Source organism: Budorcas taxicolor, chromosome 2, assembly GCF_023091745.1.
Source record: "Budorcas taxicolor isolate Tak-1 chromosome 2, Takin1.1, whole genome shotgun sequence".
Taxonomy (NCBI): domain Eukaryota; kingdom Metazoa; phylum Chordata; class Mammalia; order Artiodactyla; family Bovidae; genus Budorcas; species Budorcas taxicolor.
The window spans coordinates 94,594,077-94,616,408 of NC_068911.1; positions in this window are offsets into that span (position 1 = coordinate 94,594,077).

The following is a 22,332-nucleotide window of genomic DNA, read 5'->3' on the forward strand; positions in this document are numbered from 1 at the left end:
GTCGTGTCCAACTCTTTGCAACCCCATGAACCCCAGTACACCAGGGCTCCCTGTCCATCACTAACTCCCGGAGTCCACCCAAACCCATGTCCATCGAGTTCATGATGCCATCCAATGATCTCATCCTCTGTTTGTCCCCTTCTCCTCCTGCCCTCAATCTTTCCCAGCATCAGGGTCTTTTCCAAAGAGTCAGCTCTTCACATCAGGTGGCCAAAGTATTGGAGTTTCAGCTTCAACATCAGTCCTTCCAATGAACACCCAGGACTGATCTCCTTTAGGATGGACTGGTTGGATCTCCTTGCAGTCCAAGGGACTCTCAAGAGTCTTCTCCAACACCACAGTTCAAAAGCATCAATTCTTCTGTGCTCAGCTTTCTTTATAGTCCAACTCTCACATCCATACATGGCCACTGGAAAAACCATAGCCTTGACTAGATGGACCTTTGTTGACAAAGTAATGTCTCTGTGTTTTAACATGCTGTCTAGGTTGGTCATAACTTTCCTTCCAATGAGTAAGCATCTTTTAATTTCATTGCTGCAGTCACCATCTGCAGTGATTTTGGAGCCCAGAAAAATAAAGTCAGCCACTGTTTCCACTGTTTCCCCATCTATCTAACTCTTTGTAACCCTATGGACTGTAGCCTGCTGGGTACCTCTGTCTATGGCATTCTCCAGGCAAGAATTCTGGAATACGTTGCCATGGCCTCCTCCAGAGGATCTTCCCTACCTAGAGATCAAATCCATATCTCTTATGTCTTTTGCATTGGTTTCTTTACCACTAGTGCCACCTGGGAAGCCTAAAGTATGGCTAAACAATGATAAAAGCGAAGGTGAAGACTGAAGTAGAAGAAAGATGAGAAGGAAGGAAGAGGAGAGGGAATAAGAACCATAGAGCAAATATTAAGGTCATTTCTTATAAAGAAAATATATTTCAAGAATAAACAGAGGTTTCCTACTCCTCCCTTTGACTTGGAAGTAGGGAAGGAGGAATTAACAAATTCACAGACCAAGTAGTGTTTGTCACCAACTAGGAATCATTGTTAGATGCATTTAGCTTCCTAATCACATCAGTGGGAATGAAGGGAAAATATTTGGCAGAGAGAGCAATGTTAGTAAATAGTTCTCAAAGCACTAAGAGAAATGGTTGCTTTCAATCAAAATCTTCTGAACATCACTCAAGACAACATATTGTAGAACAGTAGCTTGAATTCCTTATACTTTCTCAAATTCCAGTTGTCCGTGTTTTCTTATTTATTCCAAATATGAATCTCAGAAATCTTCCCTTCACCACTGTGATTGAATTTGTTATGTTTAGATTTATTTTCTTCACTTATAAGTCTTCATTACATTGTAAACTCTACAGTGGAAGATTCTAATTAATTTCAATCTGGCCAGGCTAGGCAGTTGCTTGATCCTTCACACATGGCACTATTCACCCCAAAGAGCTGGCTGAAAATCCAGGACTATTTCATGTGTTTTGAACAATGCAAAACTAGGGGACTACCATCTTCGCAAATTGTATGTACTTTGGAGTTTACTTTGAACTGACAGTGTTTATCTTCTGCATTTGCAGAAATAAACAGAAAAAAACTTTAAATACTAACAGTTGCATATGAGTCTTGATATTCCTTGGCAACTAATCACAACTCCTCTGTATGAATCTACCCATTACATGTAAATATTTGACAAGAAACTAAAATATAACTATCTGAGCTTCTTATGCATTTAAAGATTCCCACATAAAGAGCCAGAAAGTAGACTAAGAATAAAACATCAATGAAGAAAAAGGGCAATGGATTTTGAGGTTCACCAACCAATATGGTGGCACTCTTAATGGCCAACTATGTGCACTGCTAATGGGGAAATTCTGTATCAATGGTTCTGTATCGATGAGAGTTAACATATTATTTACTATAAAGTTTGGAAAAACACAAGTTTTATTCAAGCTATAACAGCCAAGAAATGATACAAATAACCTTTCTTTGTTATTGATACTTTTCTACATGTCCATCTTTGGTTTTATAGCACTAAATTAGTTTTAGCATCACTGTAGAGGACTTTTATAGAAAAAACAGAACTTGCATTCAGTTCAGTTCAGTCACTCAGTCGTGTCCAACTCTTTGTGACCCCATGAACCGCAGCACACCAGGCCTCTCTGTCCATCATCAACTGCCTGATTCTGGTTTGGTACCCAAATCCATGTCCATTGATTCAATGATGCCATCCAACCATCTCATCCTCTGTCATCCCTTCTCCTCCTGCCTTCAGTTTTTCTCAGCATCAGGGTCTTCTCAAATGAGTCAGCTCTTGGCATGAGATGGCCAAAGTATTGGAGTTTCAGCTTCAACATCAGTCCTTCCAATGAACACCCAGGAATGATCTCCTTTAGGATGGACTGATTGGATCTCCTTGCAGTCCAAGGGGCTCTCAAGAACTTGCATTGGAAAGGGTTAAAAGATAGTAAAAATTGCAAACTAAGACCTCCCATGCTAAATCCAAATTAATTGTGTTATTCAGCTAACAGACTGACAAGCTTTTATTTAAAAAAAAAAAATCCACACATTTAAACTGGCCTTGAACCAACATAGTTATCAAAATCCCCACACCCTTTTGTCATGCATCTCACTTGAATTCCTTAGATGCATTATCTTCATGTCTTTATTATTTATGAGGAGGGAAACTGAGAGAAGACAATTAGCATGCCCCAAACCATGCAGCTAGTTAGCAGTAGAACTGGGCTTATAACTTAAAGTTGCTGGTTCTCAGCTCAGAGATTTTCCTGTATTCTAAAAGTCGAAATGTGATATAGTATTGTGTTGTACAGGATTATTACATGAATTGGATTTCTTTCTCAAAATTCTGCAGCTCTCAGGTTATGTTTGTGCATATTGGTGGAGGGATTCTCAGAGAATGATGAATCTGAAGTCCCAGAGTGCACACAGGGTTGCAGCTTGTCTCTCGAGTCAAAGGGAATAATAAGATACAATTACACCTTACAGCTATAGCTCTCTTGTTGCCAGAAATGCCAGTGAACCATAGAGAGGGTGAATACTTTCAGTTATATCCACCCACAGATTTTCATGAGAAATATACAAGATACCATGATAGACAACAGTAATGTATAAATGTGTTTGCTTTTTTGATGGGAGAAACTGGGAAGTGAATTTACTAGCACTCAAAAAAAAAAAAATCTAGTGATATAAAAGGAATATCCAGTCTGTCATTTCATGAATATGAGGGACCACCTAAATGATAAAGTGATTCAAGATTCATTTCAGAGAAACATAACTGGTAAATACCAAAAGTTTCTTTGCTCCTTTGGTTTGGATTTGGTGCTTTAAACTGACAAATTCAAATTTTAAAAGGGTGCTTCCTTTAGCATAACATGGAGTTAATTAGAAAAATCCCTTACCCATCACACTTTCTGGAATGGTGAAGGCAGCTTTTGGAAGCAGAAGCACACTATAAAATGTTCTGTTCCTCTAAATCTACCCTGCGGTATTAAAAGTTTCTCCATTGGATTTCCGTCTCACTGGACTTTTTTGGCATAAAGAAGTGTTTATAAAGTATAAAGTTGCAAATGATAGACAAGATGCTTTAGTAATCTGCTCTATGTGCCAGGCTAACAGTGGACTGTCAAGGCCAAACATTTCCCTGCAGATAATTCATTGACAAGAGCAGCCAGTACAGACACAGAAGAATTCAAACTTTAAAATCTCTAGACCCAAAATATTTCACCAGTGAAAATTAGAATTTACATTTCTGGGTGTCTTTTTCTTCCCTCTTATCATCACCAACTAATGCTTATTTCCCTCCTTTCCCAGAAGTTTATGCCATTGTTTGCTTAATGGTGTATATATATGCTTTCATAATAAGTGTATTGTCTCTTTGTATAATTATTATGTGTGATTAATTCTGCATGCTCTGGAAAAATGTCAGGTTTTATTTAACCAGAGGGAATGTCTTTTAAGTTTTTGTGTTATTCACATACAATGCAAGTTGACAAGAACTGTGAATGGAGTGGAGTATGATAAGTTTTCATTTAAAAGTCTGTGCTGAAGTAGCTGGAAAGATGGCATTATTTTCCCCTTTAATGACCATCCCTGGGGTGACTAGTAAGAACAGAAGAATTTTCCATGTAACACAAACATATTTCAGAAATCAGAATAACAAAAATATGTTATTTTATAACAGGATAAATTGAAAAATATAATATTGCTTCTGACAGTGAAATATGGATGAGAGTATTATCAAAAGTACGTATCACATAACTCTTGGTGCATGGATACCAGTCTAAAGACTATACTATTAGATACTGGTAAATAGATAGATGCTAGAGGTAGAGAGATAAGATACATAGTTAGATTGATAGATTAATAGATATAAAGATGCATAAGACAAAATGACAAAGAGGGAGAGAAAACTATTTTGATGAAAGAGGGAACACCACCACCCCGATTTTCAGCTTATGATTTGCAAAACTGTCATAGTAGGCATTTGCAATTGACAAAGACAAAATGCCATTTTCCAGATTTCTGTCCAAAATTAGATGGACAAAGGAGTCATGCAAATGGAGGCCAAAACATCAGCTTTTGTTCTGACCAAAGGGGAAGTTTATACCTTGTGAATCACAGTCAGACATAGAGTCTGCTGTAAAGCTGAGACCTCATTTCAAAATCTTCTGAAGACAAAATCTTTGTCTACAGCTTATGGAATTGCAAAGGAATAAATGAGAGTACACATTTCAATAAGAAAGGAAGCAGAGAGCTTAATCTTCAAGTACCCATTCAGTTCAGTTCAGTTCAGTTCAGTTCAATCGCTCAGTTGTGTCCGATTTTTTGCGACCCCATGAATTGCAGCACCCCAGGCCTCCCTGTCCATCACCAACTCCCAGAGTTCACTCAGACTCACGTCCATCGAGTCGGTGATGCCATCCAGCCATCTCATCCTCTGTCATCCCCTTCTCCTCCTGCCCCCAATCCTTCCCAGCATCAGAGTCTTTTTCAATGAGTCAACTTTTCACATGAGGTGGCCAAAGTACTGGAATTTCAGCTTTAGCCTCAGTCCTTCCAAAGAAATCCCAGGGCTGATCTCCTTCAGAATGGACTGGTTGGATCTCCTTGCAGTCCAAGGGACTCTCAAGTGTCTTCTCCAACACCACAGTTCAAAAGCATCAATTCTTCAGTGCTCAGCCTTCTTCACAGTTCAACTCTCACATCCATACATGACCACTGGAAAAACCATAGCCTTGACTAGACAGACTCTACCCATTATCTTACATCAAATGGACCAATCAGATATCTCACTGTGTCTCCAGCAGGAAATAATGTCTTCAATTCTCTTCAGAATCACTTTCCAGTCTCTGACTTTAAGGCCATTCTTCCTCAATCTTCTTTCTTACACTTGAAGTCATCATTGCACAATGTCCTTATTCTTGTTTAAACTTTATCTTATCAATTTATTTTTTCATGCTGGCATCTTTCACGTTTTAAATTTATTTTGATTAAACTATTTTACTTTAATAAATTTCCAAAGTTTTTTAGTCACTCAAGCTGTTTATAATAGCACTGAAAAATACTTTACTTAAATCCTTCTCTAGAAACTTTTTTTGGTTCAGTAGCAATAAAATTAAATTTAATGAATATATCAGAACATACACAGCATAGAAAAAAATTACAAAACCATACACGTCATTTATGAAGTGATATCTGGGAATAAAATTGGGGATTACAATTTCATATCATGTAGTCCCTCCTCATAACAAAAGGAGACTCTCAGGAATGAAACAGTGATTCCATGTTAGATGCTAATCAGTACATTGAATGATGACTGCCTACAAACATTGAAAGTTTTTAATGTGACAAATGAGTCTACTTCTTGTTTAGTTTCTCTAAAACAGATTGAATTGATGGCAATTCTATTCACAGGTCATAGTGATAGGGGTTTCACAGGTGGCTCAGATGGTAAGAATCTGCCTGCAATGCAGCACACCTGGATTCAAGACCCCAGATCTACCCCTGGGTCGAGAATATCCCCTGAAGAAGGGAATGGCAGCACACTCCAGTATTCTTGAATCTTCACTGGTGGCTCAGATGGTAAAGAATCTGCCTGCTATGCACTTCTCATTTTGTTTCTCAAAAACAGGTTGGATTGATGCCAATACTATTCACAGGGCATAACACAAAGCTATTTTTTTCTATATTTTGTTTTAGTGTTGATAGTACTTGGAGTAGAAAAATCAGTCTTACTAAGCTTTCCTTCCCAGAAACTGCTGTGGGAAGAAATTTTAAAGCAATTTCAGCAAACTAAGGATAATTACTTTTCATGTTTATTAAGGAGACGAAAGTACCTAAGAAGACAAAAGACCTGTACTACAAAGACTATAAGATGCTGATGAAAGAAATTGAGGGAGACATAAATAGATGGAAAGATACACCATGTTTGTGGATTGGAAGAATCAATACTGTCAAAATGACTATACCATCCAAGGCAATCTACAGATTCAATGCAATCCCAATCAGATTACCAATGGCATTTTTCACAGAATTAGAAGGAAAAAAACCTCAAAAGTGAAAAGTGCAAGCAAAAGTCACTCAGTCGTGTCTGACTCTTTGTGACCCCATGGACTATACAGTCCATGGAATTCTCCAGGCAAGAATACTGGAGTGGGTAGCCTTTCACTTCTCCAGGAGATCTTCCTATCCCAGGGACTGAACCCTGGTCTCCCGCATTGCAGGCAGATTCTTTACCAGCTGAGCCACAAGAGAAGCCCTAAAACCTGAAAATGTGTATGAAAACACAAAAGACCCTGAGTAGCAAAAGCGGTCTTGAAAAAGAAAAACAGAGCTGGAGGAATCAAGCTCCCTGACTTCAGACTATACTACAAAGCTGCAGTCATCAAAACAGTATCATACTGGCACAAAAAATTAAAATATAGATCATTGAAACAGGACAGAAAACCCAGAAATAGGTCCATGCATCTATGGTCAATTAATCTATGAAAGAGGAGGCAAGATTACACAAGGTTGGGAGGACAAGTCTCTTCAACAAATGGTGCAGGGAAAACAGGACAGCCACATGTAAAAAAATGAAATTAGATCGTTCCTTAACTCAATACACAAAATAAGCTCAAAATAGATTAAATACCTAAACGTGAGATCAGACACTATAAAACTCCTAGAGGAAAATATAAGCACAAAACTCTCTGATATAAATCACAGCAACATCTTTTTTGATCCATCTCTCAGAATAATGGAAATAAAGGCAAAAATAAACAAATGGGGACCTACTTAAACTCAATACTTTTTGCATAGCAAAGGAAGCAGTAGACAAAACAACATGACAAACCACAGTTTGGGACAAAATATTTGCAAATGATGTGACCGATAAAGGATTAGTCTCTGAAATTTATAAACAGCTTATGATATTTAATAGCATAAAAACAAACAACCCACTCAAAAAATGGGCAAGAGACATGAATAGACAGTTCTGCAAAGAGGACATACAGATGGCCAATAGGCACATGAAAAGGTGCTCAACATCCCTAGTTATTAGAGAAATGCAAATCAAAATTACAATGAGACATCACTCACACTGGTCAGAATGGCTATCATCAATACAACCACAAAAAATCAAATGCTGGAGAGGGTGTAGAGAGAAGGGAACCTTCCTACACTTCTAGTGGGAATGTAAATTCATACAGCTACTATGGAGAACAGTATGTGTGTGTGCATGGTAAGTCACTTCAATCTTTTCTGACTCTTTGCAACACTATGACCTGTAGCCCAATAGGCTCGTCTGTCCAAGAGATTCTCCAGGCAAAATACTGGAGTGGGTTGCCATACCCTCCCCTCGAGGAGACCTTCTTAACCCAGGTTTCAAAACTATGCCTCTTATGTCTCTTGCATTGGCAGGTGGGTTCTTTACCACTAGTGTCACCTGGGAAGCCACATAGAGAACAGTATGGAAGTTCCTTAAAATCTAAAAACAAATCTACCCTGCAACCCCAATCCAGGGCACATATCTGGAGAAAAACATGATCCAAAAGGATACACACACCCCCATGTTCGCTGTAGCACTATTTGCAATAGCTAAGACTTGGGAGTCACCTAAATGTCCATCAATAGAGGAGTGAATAAAGAAAATGTGGCACATATACACAGTGGAATATTATTCAGCTGTTAAGAATGAAATAATGCCATTTGCAGGAACATGGATTGACATAGAAAGTGTCATACTGAGTGAAGTAATTCAGATAGCAAAAGAGAAATATAGTATGACATCCCTTATATGTGGAATCTAAAACAACATGATAAAAAGGACCTTACAGAACAGAAAGAGACAGACTCAGAAAACAAAATTACAGTTGCTGTGGGGAATGGATAGTTAGGGACTTTGGGAAGGTCATGTACATACTGCTATACTTAAAATGGGTAACCAATAAGGGTATATTGTAAGGCACATGGAATGTTATGTGCCAGTCTGGATGGGAGGGGAGCTTAGGGGAGAATGAGGACATCTATATGTATGACAGAGTGCCTGAAGAATTATGGATGAAGGTTCGTGATATTGTACACCAGAGGTGGTGTTCAAGACAATCCCATGAAAAAGAAATGCAAAAAGTCAAGATGGTTGTCTGAGGAGGCCTCACAAATAGCTGAGAAAAGAAGAGAAGCTAAAAGCAATGGAGAAAAGGAAAGATATACCCATTTGAATTCTGCGTTCCAAAGAATAGCAAGGAGAGAAAACAAAGCCTTCCTCAATGATCAATACAAAGAAATAGAGGAAAAAATAAAATGGGAAAGACTAGAGATCACTTCAAGAAAATTAGACATACCAAGGGAACATTTCATACAAAAATGGGCACAATAAAGAACAGAAAAAGTATGGACCTAACAGAAGGAGAAGATATTAAGAAGAGGTGGCAAGAATACACAGAAGAACTATACAAAAAAGATCTTAGTCACCCAGATAACCACAATGGTGTGATCATTCACCTAGAGCCAGACATTCTGGAATGTGAAGTCAAGTGGGCCTTAGGAAGCATCACTACAGACAAAGCTAGTGGAGGTGATGGAATTCCAGTTGAGCTATTTCAAATCCTAAAAGATGATGCTGTGAAAGTGTTGCAGTCAATATGCCAGCAAATCTGCAAAACTCAGCAGTGCCCAAAGGACTGGAAAAGTTCTGTTTTCATTCCAATCCCCAAGAAAGGCAATGCCAAAGAATGTTCAAACTAACGCATCTCACCCACTAGCAAAGTAATGGTCAAAATTCTCCAGGTGAGGCTTCAACATTACTAGCACTGAGAACTTCCAGATGTTCAAGCTGGATTTAGAAAAGGCAAAGGATCCAGAGATCAAATTGCCAACATCAGCCGAATTATCAAAAAAGCAAGAGAGTTAAAGAAAAAATCCAGAAAAAAATCTAATTCTGCTTTATTGACTATGCCAAAAACTTTGACTGTGTGGAGCACTACAAACTGTGGAAAATTCTTAAAGAGATAGGAATACCAGACCACCTTACTTGCCTCCTGAGAAATCTGCTGCATGCAGGTCAAGAAGCAACAGTTAGAACCAGACATGGAGCAACATACTGGTTCCAAATTGGGAAAGAAGTACCTCAAGGCTGTATGTTGTCACCCTGCTTATTTAACTCACATGCAAAGTACATCATGAAAAATGCTGAGCTGGATGAAGCACAAACTGGAATAAAGATTGCTAGGAAAAATACCAATAACCTCAGATAAGCAGATGACATCACCCTTATGACAGTGAAAAGGAACTGCAGAGTCTTTCGATGAAGGTGAAAGAGGAAAGTGAAAAAGTGGCTTCAAACTCAAGATTCAAAAGACTAAGATCATGGCATCTGGTCCCATCACTTCATGCTAATAGATGGGGAACCAAATGAAACCGTGAGAGACTATTTTTGGGGGCTACAAAATAACTGCAGATGGTAACTGCAGCCATGAAATTAAAAAACACTTGCTCCTTGAAAGGAAAGCTGTGACAAACCTAGACAGCATATTAAAAAGCAGAGACATTACTTTGCCAAAAAATGTCAGTCTAGTAAAAGCTATGGTTTTCCAGTAGCGATGTATGGATGTGAGAGTTGGACCATAAAGAAAGCTGAGTGCTGAAGAATTGATGCTTTTGAATTGTGGTGTTGGAGAAGACTCTGGAGAGTCCTTTGGACTGCAAGGAGATCAAACCAGTCAATCCTAAAGGAAATGAGTCCTGAATATTCTTGGGAAGGATTGATGCTGAAGCTGAAACTCCACTTTGGCCACCTAATGCAAAGATCTGACTCATTGGAAAAGACTGTGATGCTGGGAAAGATTGAAAGCAGTAGGAGAAGGGAACAATAGAGGATGAGATAGCTAAATGGCATCGCCAACTCGATGGACAGAAGTTTGAGCAAACTCCAGGAGTTGGTGATGGACAGGGAAGCCTGGTGTGCTGCAATCCATGGGGTCGCAGAGAGTCGGACACGACTGAGCAACTGAACTGAACTGAACTGAACTGAGGGAAGCCTGGTGTATTACAGCACATGGGGCTGTCAAGAGTCAGATAGAGACTGAGTGACTGAACTGAACTGATTTGTATGGCTGAGTCCCTTAGCTGTTCTGAAACTATCACAACACTGTTAATCAGCTGTGAAGTGAAAGTCACTCAGTTGTGTCTGACTCTTTGTGACCCTGTGGACTATACAGTCCATGGAATTCTCCAGGCCAGAGTACTGGAGTGGGTAGCCATTCCCTTCTCCAGGGGATCTTTCCAACCCAGGGATTGAACCCAGGTCTCCTGCATTGTAGGTGGATTCTTCACCAGCTGAGCCACCAGGGAAGTTAATCAGCTATGCCCAATACAAAAGTAAAAGTTTAAATTCTCAAAAAAAAAAAAAAAAAGAAGAAGAAGCAAGTTATATTGTGTGCTCACAAAGTGTTTTTAATCTTTCATTAGTAGCAATTCTAATAATTTATGTTATAGAATTTGGGTTTAGTTATATTGTTGTTTAATGAAATAAGTGGATTCTGGATCCAAGAATATCCTATGAACTGATCTTTCTTGAGTTAAAAAAAATTAAGATAGTTCACAAAATTTATATGGTGTTCCATGATAAATTTGGCAGATGTATAATAATAATATCACCATTTATCTCTTTAAAATCAGTTAAATTTTGGAACTTGTCATTACAGTTTGTTGAACGCCTCCAACTTCTCACTTTTGTCTTTGTTCTTTGACCTTTTCTACCACTGGAAAAAATATTGCATTTCATTTTTGCTTAAGCGATAGGCTAATTAAAAATGACAAATATATCAGACAAATAAACAAACATGGTTGTTTTGTTCACATCTGGTTCCCAGTAATTGGAATCAAACTAGTTTGTTACCTGCCAAAAATATTATGAGATCTTTTCTTAGTGCACATGTTCTTTATAGACTCTTCAACTCCAATAAACTTAGTAGCTCAGTTTGCACTGTTATTTACAGTCATTTTCTTTTTAATCACTTAATGAATAATAATATCAAATTTAACCCATTAGCCATTTCATAGTTTATAATTTTCCTACATCACTAAACACACTGTTTAGTTAAAATGACTTTTTTTTTAATGTAGCATTTTTGAAGATAACATTATGCTGCTTTACATTCTGATACAAGCTCCTTAATTAGGAGAACTACTGCAGGATGTTTTCCTGCCATTGCAGCTGCACCATTAAAATACACTTGTAACCAAAATTTAACTTTCAAAGCATATTTGTTGGCAATGCAGGAAATCATGCTTTTTACATAGTGCAATGGTAGTTGTGTTCGTTACAAATTAAGCAAAATAGAAAGAGAAATCTATTGTAAAATCATCAAACTTAAAATTTCCATATACTTAAAGAAATGCCCTTTTAACAAAATTTGTGTACCAATTAAGCTACAAAGAGGAACATTTTGCTAGCACTATTTATTCTTCTAACTAGTCCTCAGAATCCAAATATGTGTGCGCCGAAGAATTGATGCTTTTGAACTGTGGTGTTGGAGAAGACTCATGAGAGTCCCTCGGACTGCAAGGAGATCCAACCAGTCCATTCCGAAGGAGATCAACCCTGGGATTTCTTTGGAAGGACTGAGGCTAAAGCTGAAACTCCAGTACTTTGGCCACCTCATGTGAAGTGTTGACTCATTGGAAAAAACTCTGATGCTGGGAAGGATTGGGGGCAGGAGGAGAAGGGGATGACAGAGGATGAGATGGCTGGATGGCATCACTGACTCGATGGACGTGAGTCTGAGTGAACTCTGGGAGTTGGTGATGGACAGGGAGGCCTGGTGTGCTGCGATTCATGGGGTCGCAAAGAGTCGGACACGACTGAGCGACTGAACTGAACTGATGATCTGTCACTGAAACATAGTACTCGAATTACATTTTTTTGCAGCAGTCACTGAACATTTTCAAGTGAATGCATTTGCTGTAGTATTTCACTAAGGTCTTTGGCATTGTTTGTGTTTTCTTCATTCTCAGCAAGCCAAAGTGCTACTTTAAGAAGCCGGCAATGCACCCATGTTTAAATGTAAAATATCGAACTTCTGTTCTGTTGCCTTTTTAATTTAATAATCTGTTTTTCAAATAGTTCTTTGGCTTTTAATCTAATTCTTTATGCTTTTTATGTTAATGCCATTTAAGTTTTGAAAGTTTAATGGCCTCATTAGCTATTACATTTCCACAAATAATCCAATGTTGTTTCAGCAATTTACCAAAAATTAGGGATAATATAGGACAGTCATACTTTTAAGTAAAACTAGTAGGAACTCATTTGATCTCCATTTCCTCAGAATCATTTCTATTGTAATCATCTAGTTTATTCTCACTTCCATATTCACAGAGTTGAAGCTGGACTCACTATTATGTAAATTAGGGTAAAAATTAAAGAATAAGGCAATGTTTACTTCCCTAATGTAACCAATAATATTAAACTATAAATTCTTTAAAGACTTGATGAAAATTTTAAATAACTGTATAACAAAAGTGACAGTAAACTGGACCTATTAGTTCCAGTTACACAGCAACCTAAACTTCCGATCTCTATGTTGTGCAATATTTCCACTCTGCTTGCATTTGTAATGCACCACACAACACTAAACTGATCACACCCTTGGGCAATCGATTCACTATAAAATATCTAAATATTTATTCTAAAGTTTACACTTACGTCCTTGTACACTGGTAGCAATTGTAGCCTGGTGTCCCTCAGGGACCACTGATCTCTGAGAAGCATCGTTGTTGAAGGAAATTTCAGGCAGATGTAGAAGTGCTCGGAGGTTTCAACGTGTCCTCTCTCTGCCTACACCTTGTGTCACTCTTCCTTCTGCTGATCATGAGTAGCCCCAGGCTTATCACCAGATAACTGGCTAACTTTCAGAATCACTTTAGATCACTGCTACATACTTCCCATTCCCTCACTTTATGAACAGGTGTGTCTATCAAATCAATCTGTCCTCATCTCACTATAACACAGTACAAGCATGAGGACAGGCCTTTTCAATTAACAGGACACCAGACCACTAGGAGCCACTACTGGGAAGCCCTAAACTCAGAGCTAATACTGATCCTCAATCACTGAGATTTACTCCTTTGGGCACTAGGATTTTATCGGCAGTGGCCCATCCATTTGTATTCACTTTATTCTACTCAATACATTCTGTCCTCATGCTGGTCTTTGTTGCTGTTGTTCAGTTGCTCAGTTGTGTCTAACTCTTTATGGCCCTATGGACTGCGGCACACCAGGCTTGCCTTCACCATCTCCTGGAGCATGCTCAAACTCATGTCCATTGAGTCGGCAATGCCATCCAACCATCTTAGCCTCTGTTGATCCCTTCTCCTCCTGCCTTTAATCTTTCCCAGCATCAGTGTCTTTTCCATGGGTTAGTTCTGCATCAGGTGACCAAAGCATTGGAGCTTCAGCTTCAGCATCATTCCTTCTAATGAATATTTCGTTTTGGATTGACTGGTCTGATCTCCTTGCTATTCAAGGGACTCTCAAGAGTCTTCTCCAACACCACAGCTCAAAAGCATCAATTCTTCAGTGCTCAGCCTTCGTTATGGTCCAGTTCTCACATTTGTACGTGACTACTGGAAAAACCATAGCTTTGACTATACTGATCTTTGTTGGCAAAGTAATGTCTCTGCTTTTTAATATGCTGTCTAGGTTTGTCATAGCTTTTCTTCCAAGGAGCAAGTGTCTTTTAATTTCATGGCTCTAATCAATGACCTCATTGATTTTGGAGTTCAAGACAATGAAGTCTTTCACTGTTTCCATTGTATTCCCATCTGTTTGCCATGATGTGATGGGACCAGATGCCATGATCTTCTTTTTTTGAATGTTGAGTTTTAAGCCAGATTTTCACTCTCCCCTTTCACCTTCATCAAGAGACTCTTTAGTTCCTCTTTGCTTTCTCCCATAAAGGTGATGTCATCTGCACATCTGCATATCTGAGGTTATTGATATTTCTCCCAGCAATTTTGATTCCAGCTTGTGCTTCATCCAGAGTGGCATTTTGTATGATGTACTCCTCATGGAAGTTAAGTAAGCAGGGTGACAGTATATACAGCCTTGACGTACTCCTTTTCCGAATTTGAACCAATATGTTGTTCCTGGTCTTTACTACTGCTTTATTTCTTTCTTTACTTCTTTCCTTCCTTCCGTCCTCACCCCCCCTCCCCCAAACCCGCCTTAGATCACTTGTGGTTTTATAGCCACATGGCTTGCAAAGTGTCAGTTCTGGAACAGGGATTGAACCTGGGCCACTGCAGTGAAAGCCTGGAATCCCTACCACTAGGCAACCATGGAACTCCCAAGCATGCTTTTTGAGTTTTAAAAATAAATATGAAATATACACTCACATAACCTCAACAAAAGTATGTTGTTTTCAGTGTGAGGCTGTTAATAAAAATGTTTCCAGCTATTTCTCTAATATGTAATCCAAAATAGATTCACTATTTCCTCACATATACTGGATATAATATAATTTATCCAAAACAGTTGGATGAACTTTTATGTCTGGCAGAAGCTTATGGATATTCCAATTGCCTCATCCCATCAACAAATACTTGGTAATGTCAAATTTTAAGAAGTTTGCCAATCTGGTGTGTGTACATTGTGGCTTTAGTTGGCATTTCTATATTGTTATCTTATGAAAAACAAAAGTTAATTTTAATATGGTTGAATTTATTGCTTTTTTCTTTATTACTTATTATTTTCTATTCTTGGTTAAAAGAATTTTTTTCTTCAAAAATTGAGATATTTTTTGACATTATCTTAAAGAGCTAATAATTTTTCATTTTACACTTAGGCCTAGACCAAGTTCAAACTGATTTTTGTCCAAAGTAGATGTTTAATTTCATTTTTCTCTATATGTCTTCCCATAGTTAAACCTTTGTTATAAGTTGAGCTTCAATGGATACAAGGATGTGTTTCAGAGCTCTCTTCTCTTTCATTGCTCTATTTTTCTATTTCTGTGTCAATATCATAATTACTGTAGATTCAAGATCATTCTTGAAATCTGGTAAGTAATATTTTCTTGGGGATTAGTAAATTTGTCTAAATATTCAAGTTTAATTGGATAAAGCTATGGAGACTCTGGATATTGTTTTGGTACTCTGAAGACGGCTGACAATTTTGCTTCAGAAGAAAATTAACCTGGTTAGACTTAAACAGAAACCTTTACTTTGCCTGACAGCATCTCAAATATTCATTTTTCTTGCTGTATATCGACTCCTACTTTGAACTGTTTTCAATCTACCCCCATGAATGCATGTTTCAAATGTGAACCAGCAACTTGAGCAGTATTTAAACAGAGAAGTTTTGAGTCCTTTCTCTTTTATTTTGGATCCCGTCCTCTCTTTTCTGAGATTCCATCCTGGTTGGCACAGCTCTTTCTCTGTTTTTCTGGCCAGAATAGTGAAAGGACTCTATTGGAGTTTCCTACATCACTGTCTGCAGTGTAAAGTCCTGGAAACAGGAGACAACCTGAGCAGTAACTTCCTTAGATATTGGGTCCACTTCAAAATTGACCTCCTTTTCTTTCTTTTTCAACCTTTATTTACTTGACTGCACTGGGTCTTCACTGCAGCATGTGAACTCTCAGTTGTGGCATGTGGGATCTAGTTTCCCAAATGGGGATCAAACCCAGGTTCCTTGTATTGGAACCTCAAAGTTTTAGCCACTGAACCACCAGGGAAGTCCCTGTTGGTCTGCTTTTCTTTGTTTCAGATCCCTGTGTTTTGTTTAGATATTACAGTTGTTATCTGTGAGATGTTGATTTGTAAGGAAATTAATTTTCCACACAAAAAAACAGAACTCCTTGCTATTTCTTAAAGGCTGGAAAACATCCTCTAGGTTTTTATTCTTTCCTATATTTTGACAATCTTATCTCTTTGTTATTATTAATTTTTTTAATGGGGGATTTTTTTTTTTTAACTTTTCCTCTGTGGGAGGGTTACTGGCCCAAGTAAATATTCTCACTGAATGAGTAAGTCTTCTGGTGATTTTCAGAGTACATTGCTAGCCAATGGAGATAGATTCCCTAAAGTAGCTAAAAATTCTGTTTCTAAATCACGTGGACTAGGAAGATAATAAAACTCATGGAATTCTATGCTTTGTTTTTTTTTAATGTACTCAGTAAAACTTCACTCTAAGAGGGAGCAACCTGAAAATCCAATTATCTAAAATGCTGTTACCTTACAGAGAGCTTGATGTGATTATTAGTAAGATCCTGTGCAATAGATGACAGTACTCTTGAATGTGGATGAGGACCAACCCCACTGAAGTCCCAACTGCAGTGTGGTGCCACCTGGTGGTGCTTGTTGCTTCCATTTGAATACTAATAGAGATTTGGTTCTGTGGTTTATTGGAGCTTATAGAAGAGTGTCAACTATTCCATATATTGCCTATATTTCTAGGTCTAAGCAGGACAGACTTGGGTGGGAGAAAGTAAAAGTGAAACCATTAGTCAGTCAGTCATGTCTGACTCTTTGGGACCCATGGACTGCATCGTGCCAGGATCCTCTGTCCTTAGAATTCTCCAGGCAAGAATACTAGAGTGGGTTGCCATTTCCTTCTTCAGGGGATCCCTTCTTCCTGACCCAGGGATCAAAACTGCATTACAGGCAGATTGTTTACCATCTAAGCCACAAGGATGAAAGGTCTGGGTGGGAGAACCCTGGGCCAACCTCCCTTCCCAACTGTTCTAGAGATTAGGTTGCCTGTTCTTTCCCTGCCCTTGCTGGCCATCTACCCCTTTACTTCCCTCCTCAGGATTTAAAAACTTGAACTTCCATATGTCGAGAACTTGAGTTAGGCTGAGAATACTAAGTTTTCCCCAAACTTTTTATTTCAAAAAAGTTATTATAGCAAAATTAATGATTTAAGGTTTTTATTTTATATTTCCAAATCCTGACTCCAAACCCGAATGACCAGTTTACTTGAAACGATAATGTACTTGCAATGTCTTCTCCGGCAAATATTTCTTTTTGAAAATATAAACACAGTTGATCCATATGCAGTTCACTTTTCCAGAATAACTCAGCACTTTTCTATTAAATCTCCAAACACAAAACCAGTTAACTCTAGATTTTAGGTATAAATTTCCACTTTCTCCCAAGAAAGTTATTTATCACTGATTTTCTTTTGGGGTCATTCAGAAAACAAAACAAAGTCACCACAACTCGTCCTCTTTTGGATAGCTCCTTCCAAATAAATTTCCTAACAGGGCCTGCCCTTATCTTTCTACCCACTTAATAGATTCATACATTATCTAATTTTCTCTCCTTTTTTTTTCTTGGCCACACCACACAGCCTAAGGGCTTCCCTGGTGACTTAGATGGTCAAGAATCTGCCCACAATACAGGCGACTTAGGTTCAGTCCCTGGGTAGGGAAGATCCCCTGGTGGAGGGCATGGCAACCCACTCCAATATTTTTGCCTAGAGAATCCCCATGGACAGGGGAGCCTGGCAGGCTGCAGTCCATGGAGTTGCAAAGAGTTGGACACGACTGAGCAACTAAGCACAGCACACAGCCTGAGGGATCTTTAGTTTCCAGACCAGGGATTGAACCCATGCCCCTATAGTGGAAGCCAGGAGTCCTAATCACTGGACCATCAAGAAAATCCTGTTTTCTCTTAACTTTTTTTGTTTGCTCCTTCTCTCAAACTTTTATATTCAAATATAAGCTAAAGGACACCACACATTTATTTAGAAGCCAGTAAGAAAAATTCCAGCCCTTGCAGTTTTGAACATCTGTGTATATTCTGCTGTCACCGGAGATTTAGACTCTGTCAACTTCATCCACCTCCTCTACTTCCTCTACCTTCTGTGTGGCAGGCTGTCAATGCCCCGTCTTCCCTTTCCACATTATCATTAGTCATTTCAACTATTAATAGTAGAATATCTTTAAAGTATGCTCACTTACTTCAAACCTAAGTAACCTGGTTATCTTTTCTTTCTTTCTTTTTTAAATTAATTTATTTGGCTGCACCAGATTTTAGTCGCAGCATGCAGGATCTTCATTTGCAGCATGTGAACTCTTAGTTGTGGCATGTGGAATCTATAATAGTTTCCTTACCGAGGACTGAACCCAGGCCACTTGCATTAGGAGCTCAGAGTCTCAGCCACTGGACCACCAGGGAAGTCCCTGATTATTTTTTCTTATCAATATGCACTGTTTACTCTTATTGGTTAAAGGCAATTGTATCCTCTCAACAAGTCGAAGAAAGCTGATTAATGCAACAGGGATTCCAACTTCACCTTCAGCTGTGAAACTCCAAGTATAACTCAACAACATTATGCTAGGATATTATTTTATACTAAGTAGTCAGAAATATTTTCTACACTTAGCATATTCAAGAAATAATAAATATATTGTCATTTTTAAAGTTAAACTAGTTGCAAAATTCCAGTGTTAAGCTTAGGTGATTTAATTTGGATATTGTTGGATTTATTTATTCCTGAAAAACATATCCCTCCAAGTTCAGTGGCTTAAACAACAGTGATTTATGATTTCTCACAATTGTGTAGGTTAGCTAGGTGATTCTTCACCTCATCTCAACTGAGCTCCTGCACATGCGGGCAGTCCCCTGAAGACTAAGAGTCACATCTGCCAATGCAGGTTACATGGCTGGCCCATATATAGGAGAATGGACAATAGACTTCACCTATTGATGGCAGGAACAGCATCTAGTAATATGCAATTTTGAAGAGGTGAAATTAATTGGGAATATTATAATAATGATCTACCACATATATATATGCTCAAATACTCATATGCTTAGTTTGCAATACTTTCAACTTTATCCATGCACAGGTCAACCAACTTTGAAAGCAAAACTACTCAATCCACAAATAACATGCTAACCCCAACTGATGCATTCATGGCACAATGCTTGTTTGATTCCTCTTTTAGAATTATAGTTATCTGTTTTGTGCTCAAAATACGTGCAGGGTGGCAATTTCTTCTGTTAAGATTTGGGGGACTTATTATTAATCATTACAACTGAGTGCAGCTCCTTTCTCAGAATGACTCATAAATATCTTTGAGTTTTAAAGCTCTTTATAATAACATTAATTTAATCTGTAAAATGGAATCACTTGCAATAAATTCCATTTGCAAATCTGAGTAGGCAATGAAGAGAAAGTGGTAGTGTTGTTGCAAATTTTTAATGGTGACTGAAAAACAATCGAGCCATGGAAAACATGAACATATCTTCCTGCTTCTAAAAGATTCTGCAAAGCTGTGACACTAATGAAGATGGAGTTTGCTTAGATAAATTTGCCTACATGCCATTTACTGCCAAAGAGATGGTTATCTGACTAAAAATCTATTATTGATTATTCAATTTAGTGTTCATATATTTAAATTTTATTCAGGTTGGAGTGATGTTAAAATCTGGTTTCTCATCTTAGCATGCTACTGTTGTGGTTGGCAACAAAAATGTTAAAGTAAAATCTTCTTCAGACTATAAAATGGCCATTGGAGGGCTAATTTCCATTTTGTGGTTTATGGCTTCTTCTTAATATCTGATAATGCAATTATGCTTCAGCAAAGAATGAATCTTCTCTTCGTAAAGTAAGCCAAGCCCAGAATATTGATGATTTAAATAAAATAATATCATAGCCTTAAAAAGGGTCTTCAATTACGGATGTTCTTTTGCCATGTAAATACCTATTATTCAAAGCTAGACATCTCATCACACTATCTTTTCCAGGAAGAAATGTGTTAGAATAAAGATTTGGTTTCAAGTCTTCAGAGACAGTATTGTCAAAATTAAATTTGGTTTTTTTTTTTCATTTTTGACATATTTTACATTTTAACACTTAAATAAATATTTTTTCTAAAACCAAGCAGCATCTTAAACCTACTCAACACAATTTGAATCTTTCCTGGCAATATATTCTTACCAACCTTCAAACTAAACACCTCGCTAGATTTATAACTTGATGAGGATACCTGATATGAAACTACTGGAAGTACTTTCCCTTTTAAATTTCAGTTGGCAAGTCACGTTATCTAGTTTATACTACTCAAATTATATTCACTGCTTTCTCATTATTTGCTAACATAACATCTCACAAAATCACATAGGGTAACATAATACGACAGTTGAATTTAAGAGACCTCTTATTATATTTGAAATCCACCCAATGTTTCAGTTTAATGGCAATAGATTGTTAGAGAAGAAATGACACCCTCACTTCAGAGATATTTTTACCCCAATGTATTTTTAATGCTTTCATGTCTTTTATTATTTTGACAGGTTTTTGGAAACAGTTTCAGAAGCCCTTGTTTTGGGTCTGATTTTTATAAAGAGACAGGGACATATTTTAAAGTTTTAAGAGCACACTATTATGTGATTCTATGAAAAAAATCTTAAATGGGTAATTTGAATATTTACATTGTTGATCAAACTTTTGAGTTAAAACACCTGCAAAGTAACTAGGAGACAAATTAATTCCACTCAGTAATCTTTCAGATGTTTTTCTCAGTAGCATGCAACCTGAACCAGCTCAGAACTCAAGCAGTAATTATTTTGAAAATATCTGATGTGGCACTGCCTTTTATTGAGAAAGGGTTATGATATGTAAGCACATAATAATATCTTCAGATTTAGAAGCAAACGACTGAAACTGAATAAAGATGCATAAGCAAGACTGAATGTTGCTTTTTTTTTTTAATAAAATATTCTTCTTCCTGGACACTTCAAGTGCCTTAAAAGATATTATCCCTATATAAACCTTGCTTATATGGAACACCTTGGTACTTTTCATGGAGTAGTGTTTTATATATTTGTAAAATGCTCTGAACAAATTGCATTCACATATACTGTATCACTTGATCTTCATAAATATTTGTAGCATTTATTTCTTCCATTTATCAATGAAAAACATGAAACTCTTCAAGATGAATTGGCTTGGTCATCCAACAGAGTTGAGTGGCAAAATCAGGTAACTCAGACCCTCCCAATGATGTGATCAAGCTGCTACTTTACTACAGATTACAGGTAGTGACATACACTGGTCTGATCTTCTTCTACCTAGTAGGGTTTATCCAAGATACATGATTAACCAAAATGCAAGATTTTTTTGTTTAGTTTTTTTCAATTTGCTTGTTTGATTTGGCTCAGTAGTTATCTTTGTAGGAACACCTACACACTGACAGCCACTCTTAAGGTGTGCTTTTTACTGTTTATATCATTTACCCCTCATCACAAATTTACAAGTATTGTTAGATACATATGATGAAATATTATTCGATCTTACAAAGGAAGAAATCCTGACATTGTAACTACATACATGAACATGGAAGACATCATGTTAAAGGAAATAAGCCCATTGCAAGACAAATACAGCATGATTCTATTTACATGAGGTGTCTAAAACATTCCAAGTTGTGGAAACTGTGTTTTTCAGAGACTAGGGTGAGGAGACAATAGAGATTTACTATTCAATAAGTATTAGAAAATAACCTGGGCGTCCCTGGTGGCTTAGTGGTAAAGAATCTGCCGGCAATGTAGGAAATGGAAGAGACGAGGGTTCGATCCCTGAGTCAGAAAGATCCCCTGGAGAAGGGCATGGCAACCCATTTCAGTATTCTTGCCAGAAAAATCCCACGGACACAGGAGCCTGGGGGTCTATAGTACGTGGGGTCACAGAGAATTGGACATGACTGAAGCAACTGAGAACACATGCACAAGTATAAAAATTCAGTCAAGACAAGTAACTTTAGAGATATCATATCCTGTTCAACACTATGCCTATAAAACTTAGAAAATCTGTTAAGAGGGTAGATCTCCTA